Genomic DNA, 24,990 nt, shown 5'->3' with positions numbered 1-24,990 from the left:
CAGCAAAATCATCTAGATAAGCTTTACAACAGTCATCCAACCCAGTGAGGACTTGGTTTACCAACCTTTGGAAAGTGGCAGGTGCATTATTCAAGCCAAAGGACATCACCACAAATTGGTAATGACCTCCTGTGGTTGAGAAAGCAGTTTCGGCCTTGGCATCCTCAGCTAACCTGATTTGCCAATAGCCAGCTGCCAAATCAAATGTGCTCAAAAACTTGGCAGAAGCCAATCTGTCAATGAGCTCATCTGCTCTTGGAATTGGGTGAGCATCTGTCCTAGTGACAGCATTGAGACCTCTGTAGTCCACACAGAACCTCATCTCTCTTTTACCATCTTGGGTGTGAGGTTTTGGCACAAGGACTACTGGGCTGGCCCATGGGCTCTCTGATGGCTCAATTACACCCAGCTCCAACATTTTCTGCACCTCAGTCTTTATACAGTTCCTGACATGGTCAGTTTGCCTGTAGATCTTACTCTTCACAGGCAGACTGTCACCAGTGTCCACCTCATGGGTGCACCAGTTAGTCTGACTAGGTGTCAAGGAAAACATATGTCTGAAGGACTGTAGAACTTGTCTGCAGTCCTGTTGCTGCTGGCCAGTGAGGCTGCCAGCTAAGGCTACACCATCAACTGAACGATCATCAGGGTTCTGATTCAGCAGGTCTGGGAGAGGGTCACTCTCTTCCTCCTGCCCTTCATCTGTAGCCATGAGCAAGCCCATGTCTGCCCTGTCAACATATGTTTTGAGTCTGTTGACATGGGGCACCCTGTGGGGGCTCCTGGGAGTTCCAAGGTCCACCAGGTAGGTGACCTCTCCCTTTTTCTCAACAATTGTGTGGGGTCCAGACCATTTGTCTTGGAGTGCTGGCTCCAGCACCCACACCTTCTGTCCTGGCTGGTACTTAGTCAGCACAGCCTTTTGGTCATGCCAAGCTTTTTGGAGTTCTTGGCTAGCCTCAAGGTTTTTAGAAGCCTTCTTCATATACTCAGCCATCCTGGAGCGCAGACCAAGTACATAGTCCACTATGTCTTGTTTAGGCTTTTTGAGAGGTAACTCCCATTCATCCTTCACCAGACATAGGGGTCCCCTTACAGGATGCCCAAACAAAAGTTCAAAAGGGCTGTAGCCAACCCCCTTTTGTGGGACCTCTCTGTAAGCAAACAGAAGGCAGGGTAGAAGGATGTCCCATCTTCGCCTAAGCTTTTCAGGTAAACCCTTAATCATACCCTTTAAGATCTTGTTGAATCTTTCAACAAGTCCATTGCACTGTGGATGGTAGGGTGTAGTGAATTTGTAATTTACACCACACTCCTTCCACATTGCAGTCAAGTACCCAGACATAAAGTTTGCACCTCTATCTAAGACAACCTCCTTCGGAAAGCCCACTCTTGAGAAAACTCCCAGGAGGGCTCTTGCCACAACAGGTGCTGTTGTGGTCCTTAGGGGAATAGCTTCTGGATTCCTGGTGGCATGATCCACTACCACCAGTATACATCTGTGCCCAGAGGCTGTTTGGGGATACATTGGTCCAACAATGTCAATCCCTACTCTTTCAAAGGGAACCCCCACCACAAGTAGTGGTATGAGGGGGGCCTTTGTTGTGCCACCTGATTTGCCACTGGCTTGGCAGGTCACACAGGAGCGACAAAACTTCTTGGTATTTTCTGACATATGGGGCCAGTGAAAGTGAGGGACAAGCCTGTCCCAAGTCTTATTCTGGCCCAGGTGTCCTGCTAAGGGAATATCATGGGCTACGGTAAGAAGGAAACCCCTAAATGCCTGAGGTATGACCAACCTCCTGGAAACACCAGGCTTGGGGTCTCTAGCCTCAGAATAAAGGAGTCCTTCATCCCAGTAAACTCTGTGGTTACCTGTAGCATTCCCAGCAGCATCAGAAGCAGCTTGTTGTCTGAGGGGTTCAAGAGAGGAGCAGTCTAACTGTGCCTGCCTCATGTCTGCCCTTGAAGGTCCCCCTGTCCCAAGAAACTCAACCTGTTCAGGTTCAAGTTCTTCTAGGACAGTTCCTTCAGGGGTCTCCAAATCAACTTCCTGAGAAGGCTGATCCTCACTTGCAGGCAGGGGAAAAGGCACTGCCTTAACCCTACTGCTCTTACTCTTGGGTGGCACTTGGTCCATAGTTTCAGGATCCAAGGCCTGTTCAGTTTGGCACTTTTTGGCCTGTGACCTGGTCACAGCAAGGACATGTGCTGATATAACTAACATCTCTGCATGAGTCCTATACTCCACTTCTGACCATACTGAGGATTCAAGATCATTGCCCAACAGACATTTAATTGGGAGGTCTGCACTTACCACAACTCTTTTGAGGCCAGTTACCCCTCCCCAGGAGAAATTAACAACTGCCACACTATGTGTAGTAGTGACATTGCTAGCATTGGTCACCAGGTAATTATCACCCAGTACAATCTGTCCAGGGTCCACAAAGTCAGGTGTCACCATAGTGACACTGGCACATGTGTCCCTGTATGCTTGAGCCACTTTGTCATTGATCAAAGGCGTTTGTCTGTATTTGCCCAGAGTACTGGGACTCACAGTAGAGGACATAACCATGTCCACATTACAGACAAGAACAGTCTGAGTTGGAATCCTGACTAGGCCAGAATCCATCTCAGTACCCATGGTTAACCCTACTATAGCCTTGGGTTGGCAACTACCACTGTTAACTGTCATAGGGGGTGCAGATGCCTTAGGGGCTACAGTGGTAGGGGCTGTACCTTTCTTGGTGCACTCACTAAACCAGTGAGAGGCAGATTTACAATAATTACACCAAGGTTTCTTTGGACCTTCTTTACTCTTCTTAGAGTTTTGGGACCCCCCCCCCCCTTCGTTAGCTTTTTGGGGGCCTGTTGAAGACTTCTGGTCTTTTGGTTTCTGATCCCCACCTTTTTGGTCTGCCTTTTTCTGATCACCACTGTGGACCTGGTTTTTCTGCTTAACCCTGGTTCTGACCCATTTGTCTGCCTTCTTACCCAATTCTTGGGGGGAGGTCAGATCTGAATCAATCACGTGTGGGTGCAACAACTGGTTCTGACAATTGTTAAGTATTTGGTCTCTCATGATCAAATTATACAATCCTGTATAGTCCTTAACTTTACTTCCCAATAACCAGTCTTCCAGAGCCTTAGTGGCACAAACAACAAAATCAGTCCAGTGCTGAGTCTGTGTCTTCTGGGTATCTCTGAACATCAACCTGTACTGTTCAGTGGTTAGGCCAAACCCATCAATCAGAGCACTTTTCAGGACAGTGTAATTGTTAGCATCATCATCACTAACTGTGAGGAGCTTATCTCTACCTTTTTCTGAAAAGGAGAGCCACAAGATTGCTGACCACTGAATTTGGGGTACCTTCTGTACTTTGCAGGATCTCTCCAAAGCAGTTATCCATTTGTGGATGTCATCTCCAACTTTGTAGGGCGGCACAATCTTAATCAGGTTTCTATTGTCATAGGACCTGTCTTTATCCTTGGGGATATTGCTGCCACCAGTGGGTTCTGGTCCACTCAACGTCTTTTCTCTAGCAAAAGCAAGTTTTCTTTAGCTAGGGCAAGTTCCTCTCTCTCTATTCTGAGATTGACTTCCCTCATCCTAGCCTGGTGTTCTCTCCTCTGAGGGGAAGTCATCCCCCTCTGAGAACCCCTTGAAGCATTGGAGTGAAGAAATTCACCTGAGTGAGATCTATTCCTCCTATACCTCTGATTAAGCCCACTTGAAGGCCTGAATGGGGCTATCCCATTCTCAGCCCCAAATTGGTTTAGGTTAGCCTGGCTAAGTCTTCTGACTGGTACCTGGCTGTCTACCTCTTCCCCAGAATCTTCATCAACCTCATCCTCCTCATCTTCTATGACTGGGGGGGTCAGTGTCATCATCTGTTGAGGGTAGGACCTCATCTGCATTCCCTGTAGGGCCTGAACCAGAGGCCTTTATAACTTCAGATTCCTCTAGGAGTTCTATCAGTTGCTGAAGGGTAGGGTTAGACCTTTGTTTCAGCTTTCTTGTGGTAGGCAAGTGCCCCAGTTCCCTGAAGCTGAGTATATAACATTTGGAGGGTGCCCTGGGAGGGTCACTCACCACAGGTAGAGATCCATTTGGTTCACCTGTGCCAGACATAATCTAGTGAGGTGTGGGTGGGTGCACCTACCTACACTAAGTGTTTTCCTACTAAACCTCTCTAGGAGTTGTAGTCAGGGTGTGCTAGCCCCTTTAGTCTACAACAACTAAGTTCAGTAGAACTTAAGTATTATAAGTCTTGTTATATGTACCTATAGGTACCTATGTGATCTTTCAAATGATATCTTAAGATTACAATAGGTAAAACAACAGCAAGCTCTTATCCCAACCACTGCACACCAATGTGAGAAGTTGGCCTGATATGTGATGTCCACTATTCTAGTGGGCACCATGTACCAATCCAAACAACCCTTATGGTGATGGTTGTAAAGTCAACCTTATAGACTAGCTATCCTAGAGGTAGCATGGACAAAGCAGTCTTAGGCTAAAACTTCAGAGGGCATGTAAAGCCAGCTGTTTTACCATATGTAACCCCTTGAATACCAAATGAAAGGACACCACACAGGATATATATAAAATATATACGTATTTATTTCTAAACAACCCCTCTGAGCTCTTTATGAGATCAGAGGCACAAGCACATAACAAGATACTCAATTATCATACAATAAGTTGCACAATATACAGTAGCACCCTAGGGGCACGTCAAACCATATACTAAAATAGTGGTATAAGAACCACATCACGAACAAAGGATAGGCCTAGAACCTAGGGAATCGTGGGGGCTACACTGTACTTCCAAAGGATGAGAAGTAGGAGGCCCACGGGAGGCGTGTGCAGTATCTTTACACACACGCAAGTTACCATAGAGTTTGAATGGGAATGAAAGAATTGGAAACTAGTTCTTTTAGGTCACTTCCGGATGGACTAGGAGAAAGCTACTTGAAAGTTAAACACTAGGATAGTCAATACCCACAGGAGCACCAAAGTACTCGCGTTACCTCACCCACAGGAAGCGGGTGCATAGGTGTCAAAGTGTGTCGGGTTTCGTCGCTGAATCCTATGGAGCCTTGAAGAAAGATGCTGCAGGCGACCAGGAGAGAAGTGTCCGGTTGGATCCAAGGGCGGATTGAGGCTGAAGAGAACCTGAAAGCAGAGGGGACAGAGTCTGGGTCACTAGCCAGTGACCAGGAAGGAACCAGGAAGGAACCAGGCAGGGCGCGAAGCAATCAGGTGATGTTGGGAAGCTTGTCTCTGCAGCCACGTGGACCAGGAGGCGTCGACGACAACCAGGAGTCAGGCACGGACTGTCACACAAAGGTGCTCGCTGTTGGCGGTGTCGTCTTCCGGATTGGAGTCAACAAGCCTTGGCTAAGGCAACCCACGCAGGAATCAAAGATGGCTTCTTAATCAGACCAGCAAGGGCTGATGGGCTGCTCCTTTTCAGGGGAGCAAGGGCCAGTCTGGAGCAACCAGACCAGACCCTCTTCAACGTCTACATGAGTCCACTCGCCTCCATCGCGCGTCAACACAACCTTAACATCATCTCTTACGCCGACGACACCCAGTTAATCCTTTCCCTCACCAAAGACCCTAACACCGCCAAAACTAATCTTCACGAAGGCATGAAAGAGGTAGCCGAATGGATGAAACATAGCCGCCTAAAACTCAACTCAGACAAAACAGAGGTGCTCATCCTAGGATCTTCCCCCTCTGCCTGGGACGACTCTTGGTGGCCTTCTGCTCTGGGCACAGCACCCACACCCACAGACCACGCACACAACCTGGGCTTCATCCTAGACTCCTCTCTCTCCATGTCCAGACAAGTCAACGCAGTCTCATCCTCCTGCTTCAACGTACTTCGTATTCTCAAAAAGATCTTCCGCTGGATCCCCCTCGAAACAAGAAAGACTGTCACCCACGCACTGGTCACGAGCCGACTGGATTATGGTAACACACTATACGCCGGAATCTCAGCAAAATTACAGAAAAAACTCCAACGCATCCAAAATGCATCAGCGAGACTCATATTGGACATCCCTCGCCAAGATCACATCACCGGACACCTAAAAGACATCCACTGGCTTCCCGTCAACAAGAGAATTACATTCCGTCTTCTTACCCACGGACACAAGGCCCTCTACAAACTTGGACCCGAATGCCTCAACACTCGACTGTCCTTCTACACACCCACCCGCCAACTCAGATCGTCCAATCAAGCCCTCGCCGCAGTCCCACGCATCCGAATATCCACCATGGGTGGCAGATCCCTCTCCTTCCTGGCGGCCAAGACCTGGAACTCACTCCCCACTCACCTCTGCCTTACTCAAAACCACATCTCCTTCAGAAAAGAACTTAAAACCTGGCTATTCGACAAAAATTGAACCCCCCTTCCCCAAGCGCCTTGAGACCCCATGGGTGAGTAGTGCGCTATATAAATTCATGAACTTGAACTTGAACTTGTGTAGATTCAAGGTTTCGTCGTCACAGAGGCCACTAGCCACCGGGCAAGTGACCGGACAGACGAGTCGAGCAGGAAAATGTAAAAGGGCCCCACGCAGCACTCGAGGAGTGTGGAGGGAAGATCTTTGGTGGAGATGATGCTCGGGCCGGGGCTTCTCAATCTCCAATGCACAACTTCGAGGGTGCCTCAGAAGTTGCACGGAAAGCAATTCGCTGGCTTTCCAAGATTGCCAGTCCCATGTCTCACGACGCCTCAACGGGTCTCAGCTTTGCTGTGGCTGTGGATCGGGCTGAAGGAAGTCTGGAAGTCTGGGTCTTATCAGGCTCTGTGTTCGGGCTCCAGCAGGAGCGACGACAAAGCAAACCGTTGATCACTTGATGGTGCCTGCTTGTGCAGGGTGGTCACTCCTTGACCACAGGGGAGATTCTTCAGTCTTCTATCTTCAAGTAGAACGTCGAAGGTCCAGGGTTTCGTTTCAAGTTTCAGTCAGGATTAATCTAAAGTCTTGGGCCTCAACTCCTACCTATATACCAAATCTAGGGGCTGGATTACCTGCTAGGTCCCTCCTATGGGTGGGACCAGGGAAGGGGGTGGTTACACCCCTTTCCCTTTGTCCAGTTTCGCTCCAGAGCTGGGGCTGGAGTGCCCCAGCACCGGTTTGAACTAGACTATGCATAGGACACCTTATGAGCCCAAGGCAGTGTCTCGTTTCTTTCAGCCCTCCCTGCCCCAATACACTAGAGCCTGTCTGGGATGGTGCTAGCACCTCCCAAGACAGGAAACCTATTGTCCAAGCCTCCCTCGCTGGAAGGACTCCCAGCAGCAGGAGGTCAGACTTGTGTCTGTGGCAGCAGCATCCATTTTATGATGCTTAGGCTCTGGTTAACTTTAACCGGGATTAGTAGGAACAACATGTCTTCTCCCTCTAGAAGAGTGGAATGCTTCCCCCGTTGCCAGAACTGGCGAGGGGGTAGTATTCCAAAGCATATGACACCTTACACGACATGTTTTGATAAAGCCAAACCAGAGTTAGCATTTAACCGCGAGGTTCATAATGCACTTAAGAGTATATGGTATGGCTATATCCTTGAACAGCTATAAGGACATGGTTCCGAAAGCTGCAGACAGGCTCAGCTCATGCTTGAGCCTCATCTCACATAAAACCAAGCACTCTGCCTCCAGTATTGTTAAGGCCTGCCATAGGAGTGACTTATAGGTGTATATGTATCTAGATATAAGGTTAGATATAGGAATACTATATCTAAGCATGGGATGATTTCACGACCTTGCCCCAGCTGAGTGATCAGCCAGTTGTGTCAGTTTGGATGGCTAGTCAGGGGTGGCAAAAGATATGCTGCAGCCCCTGATAGGCCTTGGATGCACTTATACCCTGGGTACCTATAGTAGACTGTACAGGGGCTCATAAGGTGACCCAATTCCCAATTGGTAATGTACCTAAATTACATTGTATTGAATTTAGAGAGAGCACAGCTGGGCTGTGGGTCTGATTAGCAGGTCTACAGCCACATTAAGTCAAAAACCAGTGAAGCAAAAAGCAAAAAAGTGGGGTGACCATAGGAAAGCAGACCCTACTCTCCTACAATGGGGACAAAGGAGGCCCTTTAATGTGTAGCTCTCCTACTGTTTCCAGAAGAGGGAATAATGCTTGTTTCTCCTTTTGAAGTCTGATGATCCCTTACATTTAAACTTGTGAGAGGTAAAAAAAAAACGTATCCTTTTGATGCAAAGATGGAATGATCAAGCTTAGGTTGCACGCAAGTCACTAATTACCAGTGCATGCTCAGGGGAGAGCCATACCTAGTCTCGCCTTCACGCTTAGCACAGCAATACTGATCTCGAGTAGTAAAAAGATCTTTAACATCTAAAAGGATTTCACAGAATCAGAGTTTGATCCTACAGTGATGAAGAAGACCTGGATTGCATGACAGACATGCACATTATAATAAAAGAAGAAGAGGAATATTTAATGGCCAACCAGGATATTGAGAAGAAAGGCAGCAACAATTGGCCCACAGATACTGCACTTAGCATTAAAAAAAAGAAGAACCCCGTTTCAAGATCCATCAGGACTCTAATGACTTTCAAAGCATCAGCCAATCCACAGGTACTGCATACAGCATAAAAGAAAAGTAGACACATTTTACAGACCAGAAACATTTGGAGAAAAAGAGAAGGATCAGTAGCCACATTGGTGATCCGGGTATCAGATCTATGTCTTCCCTAAATGGTAGGCATTAAGAACATACTAGTTTCCTGGCTGGGCCTAGGTGCAATAAGAGACACACATGGGTCACCATGGCAGATTGGAAAAGGAAGGCTAAGTTTACCATACAGGAGCTGGAAGTGCGGGTAGATGCCATCATACCAAATGAGTCCCAGCTCTTTGGTGTACAGTCAAATTGAACACCAATATCTGTGAAAAATAAAATATGGAGCAAAATACTAACACATGTAAATGCAGTTGCAGCAGTGAGAAGAAATAACGCAGACTGTAAGAAGAAAATATGATTTGAAAAGAAGAATAAAGGAGGAAATGACACAAGCCAAAGAAGATAGCAGAGATGCATGTGGTGTTCCAGCACTAGGATCAGAATTCAGTGCTGTCCAAGAAAAGGTCTTGGTCACAATGGATATGGGTACTATTAAAGGCACAGATGGATTAGACACTACAGCTGAAACTAGAGACAAACAACAATCAGATGCTGATTTTTAGGTCTCGTGACCTACAATGCGCGCAAGCGCATTGAGGGAACGAGAATTCAAGTGGCCAAAATCATCGTCAAACCACGGGCTTTCAGCCGCGGTTTTCTTTAAGTTCACGTGAATCACGTGATTAAACATGCACGCGCATCGGCAGCATTTCTCCTGCACAAGGCTCGCAAAAGGCTCTCCTCCCTCCCCACATCAAAGGCATCAATCACCCTCCCACAGGCTTCCCCAGCGCTGCCCCGCCCCCTGCTTCACAGCCAGGCCATCTGTTCCCTGCCAGACCTCTCACACCTCCGTCACAGCATGCCTGTGTACTTCAAAGGCTTATCACTTCACACAGCCGCAGGCCGTGCAACCAGAGCACTTCAGTTGGTGCGCAGCCCCCCTCCCAGCACTGCCTTGTTACTCTCGGCAGCCGTGAGTCCCTAAACACTTTTTATATTTAATTAGCAGCAGCAGCATTTCTCCTGCGCCAGGCCACATCAAAGGCTCTGTGCCACTTTCACCCACACAGCACCACTTACAGACACGCAATGCCACTCACACCCACGCAAGCCCACTATCACCCACGCAACACCACACTCACCCACGCAACGCCACTCACCCAAGCAACACCACTCACACACACAACGCAACTCATCCATGCAACCCCACTCATCCACGCAACCCCACTCATCCACGCAACCCCACTCATCCACGCAACCCCACTCATCCAGGCAACGCCACTCACACATGCAATGCCACTCACACATGCAACGCCACTCACACATGCAACGCCACTCACACATGCAACGCCACTCACCCACGCAACGCCACTCACTCACTCACCCACGCAAAGCCACTCACACCCACGCAGTGCCACTTTCACCCACACAGCACCACTTTCAGACATGCAACGCCACTCACACCCACGCAAGCCCACTATCACCCACGCAATGCCACACTCACCCATGCAACGCCACTCACCCAAGCAACACCACTCACACACGCAACGCCACTCATCCACACAACGCCACTCATCCATGCAACGCCACTCATCCACGCAACGCCACTCATCCACGCAACGCCACTCATCCACGCAACGGCACTCATCCACGCAACGCCACTCATCCACGCAATGCCACTCATCCATGCAACGCCACTCATCCACGCAACGCCACTCATCCATGCAACGCCACTCACACATGCAACGCCACTCACACATGCAACGCCACTCACACATGCAATGCCACTCATCCACGCAACGCCACTCACACATGCAACGCCACTCACACATGCAACGCCACTCACACATGCAACGCCACTCACACATGCAACGCCACTCACCCATTCAACGCCACTCACTCACTCACTCACTCACCCACACAACGCCACTCACTCACTCACTCACGCAAAGCCACTCACACCCACGCAGTGCCACTTTCACCCACACAGCACCACTTTCAGACACGCAACGCCACTCACACCCACGCAAGCCCACTATCACCCACGCAATGCCACACTCACCCACGCAACGCCACTCACCCAAACAACACCACTCACATATGCAACGCCACTCATCCACGCAACGCCACTCATCCACGCAACGCAACTCATCCACGCAACGCCACTCACACATGCAACGCCACTCACACATGCAACGCCACTCACACATGCAACGCCACTCATCCACGCAACGCCACTCACACATGCAACGCCACTCACACATGCAACGCCACTCACACATGCAACGCCACTCACACATGCAACGCCACTCACACATGCAATGCCACTCACACATGCAACGCCACTCACACATGCAAGTCCACTCACACATGCAGCGCCACTCATCCACGCAACGCCACTCATCCACGCAACGCCACTCATCCACGCAACGCCACTCATCCACGCAACGCCACTCACACATGCAACGCCACTCGCACATGCAACGCCACTCACACATGCAACGCCACTCACACATGCAACGCCACTCACCCATGCAACGCCACTCACTCACTCACTCACGCAAAGCCACTCACACCCACGCAGTGCCACTTTCACCCACAGGGCACCACTCACACCCACGCAACGCCCCTCACACCCCCCAAGCCCACTATCACCGACGCAATGCCACACTCACCCACGCAACGCCACTCACCCAAGCAACACCACTCACACACACAATGCCACTCATCCACGCAACGCCACTCATCCACGCAACGCCAATCATCCACGCAACGCCACTCATCCACGCAACGCCACTCACACATGCAACGCCACTCTCACATGCAACGCCACTCACACATGCAACGCCACTCATCCACGCAACGCCACTCATCCACGCAACGCCACTCATCCACGCAACGCCACTCATCCACGCAACGCCACTCATCCACGCAACGCCACTCATCCACGCAATGCCACTCACACATGCAACGCCACTCACACATGCAACGCCACTCACACATGCAACGCCACTCATCCACGCAACGCCACTCACACATGCAAAGCCACTCACACATGCAACGCCACTCACACATGCAACGCCACTCACACATGCAACGCCATTCACACATGCAACGCCACTCACACATGCAACGCCACTCACCCACGCATCACCACTCAATCACTCACTCACTCACCCACGCAACGCCACTCACTCACTCACTCACGCAAAGCCACTCACACCCACGCAGTGCCACTTTCACCCACACAGCACCACTTTCAGACACGCAACGCCACTCACACCCACGCAAGCCCACTATCACCCACGCAATGCCACACTCACCCACGCAACGCCACTCACCCAAACAACACCACTCACATATGCAACGCCACTCATCCACGCAACGCCACTCATCCACGCAACGCAACTCATCCACGCAACGCCACTCACACATGCAACGCCACTCACACATGCAACGCCACTCACACATGCAACGCCACTCATCCACGCAACGCCACTCACACATGCAACGCCACTCACACATGCAACGCCACTCACACATGCAACGCCACTCACACATGCAACTCCACTCACACATGCAACGTCACTCACACATGCAACGCCATTCACACATGCAACGCCACTCACACATGCAACGCCACTCCCACATGCAACGCCACTCATCCACGCAACGCCACTCATCCATGCAACGCCACTCATCCACGCAACGCCACTCATCCACGCAACGCCACTCATCCACGCAACGCCACTCACACATGCAACGCCACTCACACATGCAACGCCACTCACACATGCAACGCCACTCACACACGCAACGCCACTCACACATGCAACGCCACTCATCCACGCAACGCCACTCATCCACGCAACGCCACTCATCCACGCAACGCCACTCATCCATGCAATGCCACTCATCCACGCAACGCCACTCATCCATGCAACGCAATGCCACTCATCCACGCAACGCCACTCACACATGCAACGCCACTCACACATGCAACGCCACTCACACATGCAACGCCACTCACACATGCAACGCCACTCACACATGCAACGCCACTCACCCATGCAACGCCACTCACCCATGCAACGCCACTCACTCACTCACTCACGCAAAGCCACTCACACCCACGCAGTGCCACTTTCACCCACAGGGCACCACTCACACCCACGCAACGCCACTCACACCCACGCAAACCCACTATCACCCACGCAATGCCACACTCACCCACGCAACGCCACTCACCCAAGCACCACCACTCACACACGCAATGCCACTCATCCACGCAACGCCACTCATCCACGCAACGCCACTCATCCACGCAACGCCACTCACACATGCAACGCCACTCTCACATGCAACGCCACTCACACATGCAACGCCACTCATCCACGCAACGCCACCCACACATGCAACGCCACTCACACATGCAACGCCACTCACACATGAAACGCCACTCACACATGCAACGCCACTCACACATGCAACGCCACTCACACACGCAATGCCACTCACACACGCAACGCCACTCATCCACGCAACACCACTCATCCACGCAATGCCACTCATCCACGCAACGCCACTCACACATGCAACGCCACTCACACATGCAACGCCACTCATCCACGCAACGCCACTCATCCACGCATCGCAACTCACACATGCAATGCCACTCACACATGCAACGCCACTCACACATGCAACGCCACTCACACATGCAACGCCACTCACACATGCAACGCCACTCACACATGCAACGCCACTCACACATGCAACGCCACTCACACATGCAACGCCACACACACATGCAATGCCACTCACACATGCAACGCCACTCACACATTCAACGCCACTCACCCAGGCAACGCCACTCACTCACTCACTCAAAGCCACTCACACCCACGCAGTGCCACTTTCACCCACACAGCACCACTTTCAGACACGCAACGCCACTCACACCCACGCAAGCCCACTATCACCCACGCAATGCCACACTCACCCACGCAACGCCACTCACCCAAGCAACACCACTCACCCACGCAACGCCACTCATCCACGCAACGCCACTCATCCACGCAACGCCACTCTTCCATGCAACGCCACTCACACATGCAACGCCACTCACACATGCAACGCCACTCACAAATGCAATGCCACTCACACATGCAACGCCACCCACACATGCAACGCCACCCACACATGCAACGCCACCCACACATGCAACGCCACTCACACATGCAACGCCACTCACACATGCAATGCCACTCACACATGCAACGCCACTCACACATGCAACGCCACTCACACACGCAACGCCACTCACACACACAACGCCACTCATCCACGCAACACCACTCATCCACGCAACGCCACTCATCCACGCAATGCCACTCATCCACGCAACGCCACTCATCCACGCAATGCCACTCATCCACGCAACGCCACTCATCCATGCAACGCAACGCCACTCATCCATGCAACGCCACTCACACATGCAACGCCACTCACACATGCAACGCCACTCACACATGCAACGCCACTAACACATGCAACGCCACTCACACATGCAACACCACTCACACATGCAACGCCACTCACACATGCAACGCCACTCACACATGCAACGCCACTCACACATGCAATGCCACTCACCCACGCAACGCCACTCACTCACTCACTCACTCACCCACGCAACACCACTCACTCACTCACTCACGCAAAGCCACTCACTCACTCACTCACTCACGCAAAGCCACTCACTCACTCACTCACTCACACCCACGCAGAGCCACTTTCACCCACACAGCACCACTTTCAGACACGCAACGCCACTCACACCCACGCAAGCCCACTATCACCCATGCAATGCCACACTCACCCACGCAACGCCACTCACCCACGCATCGCAACTCACACATGCAATGCCACTCACACATGCAACGCCACTCACACATGCAACGCCACTCACACATGCAACGCCACTCACACATGCAACGCCACTCACACATGCAACGCCACTCACACATGCAACGCCACTCACACATGCAACGCCACACACACATGCAACGCCACTCACACATGCAACGCCACTCACACATTCAACGCCACTCACCCAGGCAACGCCACTCACTCACTCACTCAAAGCCACTCACACCCACGCAGAGCCACTTTCACCCACACAGCACCACTTTCAATCACGCAACGCCACTCACACCCACGCAAGCCCACTATCACCCACGCAATGCCACACTCACCCACGCAACGCCACTCACCCAAACAACACCACTCACATATGGAACGCCACTCATGCACGCAACGCCACTCATCCACGCAACGCAACTCATCCACGCAACGCCACTCACACATGCAACGCCACTCACACATGCAACGCCACTCACACATGCAACGCCACTCACACATGCAACGCCACTCACACATGCAACGCCACTCACACATGCAACGCCACTCACACATGCAACGCCACACACACATGCAACGCCACACACACATGCAACGCCACACACACATGCAACGCCACTCACACATGCAACGCCACTCACACATGCAACGCCACTCACTCACTCACTCACGCAAAGCCACTCACACTCACGCAGTGCCACTTTCACCCACACAGCACCACTTTCAGACACGCAACGCCACTCACACCCACGCAAGCCCACTATCACCCACGCAATGCCACACTCACCCACGCAACGCCACTCACCCAAGCAACGCCACTCATCCACGCAACGCCACTCATCCATGCAATGCCACTCATCCACACAACGCCACTCATCCACGCAACGCCACTCATCCACGCAACGCCACTCATCCACGCAACGCCACTCACACATGCAACGCCACTCACACATGCAACGCCACTCACACATGCAACGCCACTCACACATGCAACGCCACCCACACATGCAACGCCACTCACACATGCAACGCCACTCACCCACGCAACGCCACTCACACCCACGCAGTGCCACTTTTACCCACACGGAAAACAGAACAGATTGGCTGGACAGGAAACAAATTAACAAAGAAATTCTACAGACACGCAGTCCATATGTACCACGTGACCACTGGATTTGTATTCCAATCACATTTATTTTCTTTTTTTCTTGAGATTCTTAAAGTTTCAAAAAAACACAAGCACAAACAAAATGACCATCAAAGCAGTGGGTTCATGTACACAGTATCTACAAAAATACAAATTTACAAATGTACAGTACTTACAACAATCGAGTCAAACAAGACAAATAATAGCACACCAAGACAGTGAAGCATGAAGTGATTCAATTCAATTACAGTTATATACAGTGCAAAAATTGATGCATGAAACAGAAAGATAAACCAGTCCTTAGAGCTATGAAACCAAGGGACAGGCGGGATTAAGATGGAAATGGGTGCCTGGCTGTCTACCAAAGCCTGTGGACGAATATTTATATGGGGTTGCACTACTAGGTTCCAAAGTAGTGGAATTAGTTGTATCCTAGCGACACCCTTTGAAGTTACCCACACAGCACCACTTTTACCCGCACAGCACCACTCACACCCACGCAAGCCCACTCTCACACACGCAAGGCCACACTCACCCATGCAATGCCACTCACACACGCAACGCAACTCACCCACGCAACGCCACTCACCCACGCAACGCCACTTACCCACGCAACGCCACTCCCCCACGCAACGCCACTCATCCACGCCACGCCACTCATCCACGCAATGCCACTCATCCACGCAACGCCACTCACACATGCAACGCCACTCACACATGCAACGCCACTCACACATGCAACGCCACCCACACATGCAACGCCACTCACACATGCAACGCCACTCACACATGCAACGCCACTCACACATGCAACACCACTCACACATGCAACGCCACCCACACATGCAACGCCACTCACACATGCAACGCCACTCACACATGCAACGCCACTCACACATGCAACGCCACTCACACATGCAACGCCACTCACACATGCAATGCCACTCACACATGCAATGCCACTCACACACGCAACGCCACTCATCCACGCAACGCCACTCATCCACGCAACGCCACTCATCCACGCAATGCCACTCACACATGCAACGCCACTCACACATGCAACGCCACTCATCCACGCAACGCCACTCACACATGCAACGCCACTCACACATGCAATGCCACTCACACATGCAACGCCACTCACACATGCAACGCCACTCACACATGCAACGCCACTCACACACGCAACGCCACTCATCCAAGCAACGCCACTCATCCACGCAACGCCACTCACACATGCAACGCCACTCACCCACGCAACTCCACTCACCCATGCAACGCCACTCACACATGCAACGCCACTCACCCACGCAACGCCACTCACCCACGCAACGCCACTCACCCACGCAACGCCACTCACCCATGCAACGCCACTCACCCACGCAACGCCACTCACCCACGCAACGCCACTCACCCATGTAATGCCACTCACCCACGCAACGCCACTCACCCACGCAACGCCACTCACACCCACGCAGTGCAACTTTTACCCACACAGCACCACTTTTACCCACACAGCACCACTCACACCCACGCAAGCCCACTCTCACACACGCAACGCCACACTCACCCATGCAATGCCACTCACACACGCAACGCAACTCACCCACGCAACGCCACTCACCCACGCAACGCCACTTACCCACGCAACGCCACTCACCCACGCAACGCAACTCACTCAAAGCCACTCACACCCACGCAGTGCCACTTTCACCCACACTGTGCAGTGCACAATAGGTCTCGCAGTAGGAAAGTTGGAGCTATTGGTTTTGTAAATGACAAAGCCCTTTATGTTTTTAAAATGAAAACAAAAATAAAAGGCATTGTTATTTACAATTGTAATAGCTCCAACTTTCCTACTGCGAGACCTATTGGCAACGCCAGTGCTTGTTTTAGATGAGGGGACTGAGGAACAAAATGCAGTGACTAACGAGGTAAAGACTGACACACGTCTTGGAGTGCACTATTGCACCAAGAACTAGACACTCTACTAAACACAAAGATGGAGATGCTCCCAGAGATGCCTAGACAGTGTGATTTTGTGGAGTCTTTAAACTAAAGAATCAGTAAACAGTGCAACAGCACAAAAAAGTAATACTGTGTTATGTCTTGAAGGCCGGCGGCTTCCGAATGCTGTAGAGACTGTGGCTTCTGCAGTTTAAAAACACTCTGTGAAAGCAGAAGTTCTTTATAATACTTGAGGCATGCAGAAGTAACTACTGTTGAGATCATTAAAGTAATAAGGTAAAAAAACAGCATGAATGCGAAGAAGTTGCTGAGTACGTACCTTCTTCTTGTACAGTTGCATCGACTGTGCCACCATTCTCCATTTCTCAACCACGCCAAGGCTATAGCCAACATCCCCAACACAAGGAGGCTTTTTGTGAAAACAATCTTTAAAATATTTAATAGATGAATGAGTAAAAAGATCTATATTGTATTCTTATAAATCACACACATAGCAATATCCAGAGCAATGACAATAACAGCTTGATAGGGTGCCCTATTTACACACCGACAAATTGCTATTGATCTTGGCTGGTTACCAAAGAGTAATGCGTAAATCAGTGGTAAGAGGTTGTGGAGGCCAACAGGAAGATACTGATATTGCATTAGCTATGACAACTATTGAACGTTCTGCATTGGAGATTATCCATCTTTGGTCTAAGATCAACAGAAATAGTTTGTCACATTTTAAGGGTTTACCAATACCTCAGTGGGAAAAAGTGAAAATCCAATTGACTCTTTTTGACAACTTTTGAAGAAAGGTTGTAGTTGTCAGAAAGTGTCACCAACCACTGAGTTAGAAATTGTTGTGATTAAACATGGGTGATTATTAGAAACTGTGCTGCCACTTATGAAATTAGAGCCAAGATTTGAAAGGCTGCCCTCTATGTTTTATCTGTGCTACCTTTAGCATTCAGTCACTTGTTGGAGGATGGAGCCCTACCTCTGAGACCTGTAGCTGCCATTCAAAATCAGTTTCCATGATGTTTGCGACTTTGTAAGAGAATTTCCCCAACCTTTAATATCAGTTTTGCTAACACATTGTGGGTGTGATTAGGATGTCTGTCAGAGTTTCCTTCGAACGTCATCTCTGCGGTTTCGAGACCGACCGGCCTCGTGTCAGCGGCCTGAAACTGCGATTATGATGCGACTGCACATGGTGCTGTCGCAGACTCCAATTTCTCTATGGGAGCTTGTGCGGCGGTCGTAAACCGGCCGCAGCACAAGCTCTCATAGAGAAATGGGAGTCGCTATAAATCCCTGCACTGTGTGGCAAGCACATCATGGTGCCTACCACTCGGCGCAGGGATTTACAGGGGGCCTCTCTGCCCCCAACCGGAGGCCGCCGAGTGAGAGGGTCCCTACTAGGGGCCCCCAAAGTCACTTTCTGACAGACTTTCCATGTTGGAAAGCCCAACATGAAAAGCCTGTCAGAAACCAACATCATTATCCCGATGGCATAAATGCCATCCGTATGGGATTATGGTGGCAGTTCCGACTGGCCGACGGGCTTCTTGAGCCCATTGGAAGCCAGCCGGAATGACCAGCCAGTTTGAAATCTGACTGCCTTAATCATAATACGGCGGTCTAAATTCAAACCAAGAATGCCGGTCAAAAGGCCTCCGACCTGCTGTCGGAAGCTTTCAGACCAACATACTAATTAGGCCTTATGTTGCTTGCAACTGGTTCTACAGAGACCTGTATTTAATGCACAACTGAAATTATGGATTACTGTTGTGGAGATTCTTTAAAATCCCGGACTTCTAAGTGTTAAAAAAGTTTTATAGACAGCTCCTAAAGATCCCAGAGCCTGTGAGTTGTGTCTACTATTGCTCTTTTGTTGTCCTGTTGTTAGGACAGCTATTTTATTTGAACAGGATGACTACATCAGTTAGGGCCCAACCAGGAAACATGAGACTGTTCCTTCTCTCCTCAAACATCCATGCAGGTACCTCCTGTGAATGACAAACTGCCATGGAGCCACAGCAGTAAATCAAATATCAACTAATTGCAAATCACAAATAATTTGAAAGTCCAAGATGGCCTTTCTATGTGGGAAGTGGCATTAGAATCTATAGATCAGGGATATTTCACTTTGGTTATAATATTAGGTCTAAATGTATGATTTCGCATACCATATCACTCTATATTTTTGGATCAGCTTGATATTGTAGCAAAAGTAACCACTCCATCATGTGATTTACATCTTGTATGGGTGGAAGAGAAGAGATAATCCAACTAGGACTAACTCTTCAGGCTCCTATAAAATGTTGGCCGCATCTCCATCATACATACATTGTCATGGTTGAATACAAAATTAATCTTGACAAATCTTTCCACAGAAGTGAAAAGTACCCTGGTAGTCATGGCAAATAGCAGACAGACGTAACTTAGAGTAAATATGTAAAGCATTTAGAAGTTCCAAACAGCTAAAAAAGTCAAATACACAACCCATTAAAATCCCACTCCGAATTATGATAAGATAGTAAAATGTAATAAACAAAATGACACCAAAACTAGAAATATCCAATAAGGTTACCAGAGCTATGAATTTTTAAAGATTTAACAGGAAAAGCACAAAATGAGTAACACATCATCAGAAAGTAATGTTTGTATGTGACAGGCACCTCAGTGCCTTTTTGGACTACTGAGAAGGTGTGCGGGTCGAATATGCCAAATGGACATAATGACATTACATTTCTGTAAGTATCAATTTCAAATACAATGCAGTCGACCTTGTAGGATACCAGGCTTATATAGGCGTGAAATCGTAATATTGAAATGGGAGATTTTTCCCTGTCAAAAAGTACAATTATGACACGTCAGACAGCATGTTTAAACTAGGGGTGGGCTTAACTGATGGAGTTTCATTCCACTGAATTCCGCAGAGTTACATAAAAACTACGAGATTACACGGAGTTCTGCAAGTGGGCAGAATTCAGCATGTCGCGCTGCTCATGCTGAGTTTTAGTGCCGGAAACTTCTGCAGAAACTCTGCATTCCAAGCAGAACGCAGAGTGGGTGACACTCCGCAAACTCTGCCAGCAAAATCTTTTGCTTTTTCTCCTATTCCTAGTTTAAACTGCAGGAGCCAGGCTACAATGGTACACCTGAAGCCAGGTTTTCCCTGTCACACTACTGGATGGCACAATAAGTGTTGCAGTCCAAAGGTTACGTTTAGCTTTCCATGCCATGGGTGTGTTTCTGCACCACACACTATAGCCTTATAGGAAGTTAAATATGCCAATTAGGGATTACACAATTGACCATATATAAGGTGTCAGAGCACATGCATTGGGGCCTCATTAGCAATATCACAGTGCACAGTAAAAAAAAGACAGCAATAAAATTCAGCAAAATATGGGGGTGACTGCACAAAAAGGGGTATTTTCTCAAACCAGAGCATTTGAGATAAAATATAGACAACCAAGTAATTGAAGAGGTGAGTGAATATACGTAAGTTTAGATTTACAGTTCTTAACTCCACATCTATGTATCTTGATTTTATATATGTGTATCCTTCTATATGCCGACCGGACAGTTTGGGCGAGTGGAGAAATATATATATATATATCAGGTTGGATCCCTCTTGGTTTTAATCACAGTGACTTTTTATCTTAGCAGGAGAGATCAGAAGGTGGTCTTAACAGTTATTTATTGTCTTAAAGTATAAAAAAATTGTTAGTGTCACTCTGTATTTATATCAAATAATGCAATTTCTAGAGGAGTCCCCCTTACAAGTTAGTAGATTTAGCCGCTTAATCTGGTCTTCCCAATTGTGGGAATCTGATGGCTGTAGGACAGAATCAGCCTCCATGTCTCCTGTTATCATGTATTGGAACTATGTCTCTTTTGAGTTTTTGAGCTTTTAAACTCCTAAGCTGCTTCTGTACATCAATTCATTTTAAATCATATTAGCATTGATCTTTTACTGTGTATGGGACATTGTGTGCAATTAGGATCTCTAGAGCTGTAGGAGCTATTTTCATCTGCCAACAGAAGGGTGTGACTGGGCTCAGTCCATCCCAATGAGAAGTATTTGGCTCTCCATATGTACATAACTGATTTTAATGTAACATTTTGCACTTTAACACTAGCACTTTTTGCACATTAATTTTAGGATGAAGATCGGTGAGTTTATAAATATTAATTGGCAGACGGTAACATGCTACACTGCAGGGATTTATCCTATGATTTACCATTGATGTCTTATATTGAATTAGGGCAACTCACAATGTTGAGTAAATTATATGGTGATCCGCTTTTGGCAGTTGTTGGTACCAGGGGTAACTGTAATCAATACTTTACTGAGAGATGCGAACCAGATATAAAACCTGGGCATATGGATTTCACTCCTAGGTTTTAGCATGCCATAGACTTGCGTTATGGATTTAACCGAGGATATATGTTGAGTTCAAATAGGCACCAATATTTACCTTCACTAGGAGACGTATCTTACAATGTGGATTTAACCATGCATTCAACAAATCTCCTATGGAAACATAATGTATATAGCCATGTTTTGCACATATGCGCATTATTGCACACATTTAGCTATTTTTGCACATTAGTCAAGGCAATCTCAGTACTGTATGTTTCATTTCCCCACCGGTGGCTACATGTAAATTTACACAGTTTTGTATGACCATTTTTTACTGCCACAGAGCGACTTGTAGTATGTCCTCATTGTCTACTATTTATTGTATCACATGATCGTATCTATCCTATGCACAGTCACTTTAAATGCAGTGGTTTCATTTGCTCACGTTGTCATGTGATCAAGGCTCTCAGGAGCCGAAACGTTAAGGCGACAGAACAGCACAAAATAAAATAATTCAGCATCCATTACCTGGTCCGTGTCCTTATTTGCTGAGGAGTGGCGCAGATTGAGCTACTGAAGCTGAGCTACGGAGTGCTTTATATATATATATCAGCGATCTACTCCGTCACCAAATGCCTTCCCACAAACGAACGGAGCACAGACCACAGCGTTGTGCAGCAAATCAATATTTTATTGCTCGAAGACCTCTATAGCCATGATGTGTTTCAGCCCGTCACAGGCCTTGATCACATGACACGCTCTGTCAGGTGAGCAGTTTTTTTATACCATTTTTTCTCCTCTTTTTTCTTTTTTTCTTTTTTGTATTACTCAACCAGTATTTTTAAAGTGACAAGTGCCTGACTGTAAGAACCATGGAAACAAAAGAACTATTCAAGTTTAAAAGAAATAGGGAAAATTACTGGCAAAACATTTCTTTTGATAAAAGTAACTGTTCCAGTAAAGTACCTTAGCTCAATTGATTATGCGTAAAATTCCCAAACATTGATCAAAAACTGATTATACCAAACAGTTTCATTCAATCTGTAACGTGATTTGCTAAAACATCATATGATTTGTTGTTAAAAGGCACAATTTCTACATTAAATAAAATCATTAATGTAAAACATTTCGGTATAAATACCTAAAGTAGAATAAACAGTTCTTCAACAAAGTGTAAATTCAGCAAATACAGTACAGATCTCTTTTGGTTCTCTTTTAGTTCCATGTAAACTTGTAAATTTTAAAGTGCAAGTGCTGTGCAAAAATGTTAATTTAATATTAAAAAATGTGTTAAAAACCCTATTAAAAATACTAATTCACCCTATGTGTTAAAAACTTGTGTAAAGTGTGGCAGCCAGAGTTTATAGATTACTATGTAGAATGGCAGACAATTCGTAGACACTGATTAGCAGTTTGTGGATGGCCTATTAAATTGTGACTTTAACGTGTTCATTTCTCGCAGTTTAATTATACACAAGTATACAGTTCCTCAGTGGCATTCAGTCCTCTTCGATTTTTTGTATCGAGGTTGATGATGTAATTAGCCTCTAGAAGTCTGAGTATTCTTTCTTTGTCACCACCTTCTTTTATTAGGAGTGACCGCATCTATCAGGAAATATCTCAGACCACTGGGATTTTCTTCATGTAATTCACTGAAATGCTGGGCTACTGGATATGCCTGATCTTAATTTTTTATCGCCCTTAGGTCCTGGAGTACCCTCTTGTGTGCTTGTAATATCGCGCTACCAACGTAGTGAAGCCCACAAGAGCACTCCAGCACTAAGATGGCATAATCTGTTTTGCAGTTGAGGGACTTAGTTATAAGATTCTCCTTGTCACTGGACAGGGTTTTGTATGTGGTCCGATTACTGCCATGCTGGCACGCCTTACATACTCTTATATATATATTTGAGGTATATGTGTGTGGTCAAGTATAGTAAATCTATAGTTACTGATATATAATAAGCTGTCAATATTTTGGCCCTCAATAATTTGGATACAATATTCCTGTAATTCGATATTCTACAGCCAATATTTTATTCATTTCATTTCATAAATCTTTATTTCGGTAATTATATCACCATAAAAGATATGCATAATTCATTTCATAAGTATTAAAACAATAAAACATTAAAACATCACAATTCATCAGGTACATAAAAGTTTTCCTCTATATAGAGTTTCAGGTTTTGTTCTACAGTCAGTCAATAATCAGTGTCCAGCCTTAAGGTACTGACTTCTCAGGTACCACATTGCACCTAAATATTTAGCCACAGCAAAGACAATGTGATCAGTCAGATCTGATTTCAGTACTCTAAACGCGGCCAGGCACTCCGCGAACCCCAAGCTCCTACATATGCGGATAATCCATTTCTTGCGGGAGGCGTGGTAAGCAGGACAGAAAAAGACTATGTGGAGTTCTGATTCATTGTCCACTCTGCAAGCCGGGCATAAGCTAATTGCTGATTTACTCCACTTGCTAGTTAGAGCTCCGATGGGAAGAGTCCCATGCCTCCATTGTAAATATAGTTTCCTGAGAAGAGGAGGATATATATTGTCCAGGGCTGGTTCGAATCTGTAATTGTCCTTAATAGATAAGAATGACTCCGTGAGTGTGCCCAGAGTTTGCTGACGACAGAGTGCCGCTAATTTACTGTCGTAGTATGCCTTTGCCAGACTCTTTTTGGAAATTAGTGGGCATGCAGATTTTATTCATCCACTGTGCACAAGAGTGTCAATCAAACCTTGCGTGGTGCAGCACAAGGGCACAGCTATCATATGTGGATGCTGTCCCAGTGGAACTAGACCCCACTATGATGAAGGGCCAATTGCTCCCCAATCGTTTATGGTTTTACTTCCAAACCAGGGAATGGTGTGCCCATTATCGATGCTTGCATTTCAGCCATACTAAACCACTGG

The 24,990-nt window shown here is 47.9% G+C and overlaps 1 protein-coding gene and 1 pseudogene across 1 annotated transcript in view; both read left to right on the top strand.

Moving 5' to 3' along the window:
• Window positions 1-24,990, top strand: part of GMPR (guanosine monophosphate reductase) — a 491,435-nt gene that overhangs the window by 373,165 nt on the left and 93,280 nt on the right. The window lies entirely within an intron of this gene.
• LOC147722649 (uncharacterized) lies at window positions 8,449-9,231 on the top strand (annotated as a pseudogene).

Source organism: Lissotriton vulgaris, chromosome 4_1 (assembly GCF_964263255.1).
Source record: "Lissotriton vulgaris chromosome 4_1, aLisVul1.2, whole genome shotgun sequence".
NCBI classification, from domain to species: Eukaryota; Metazoa; Chordata; class Amphibia; order Caudata; family Salamandridae; genus Lissotriton; species Lissotriton vulgaris.
Note: the sequence above shows the minus strand (reverse complement) of the source record. Positions and strands in the feature narration are given on the sequence as shown.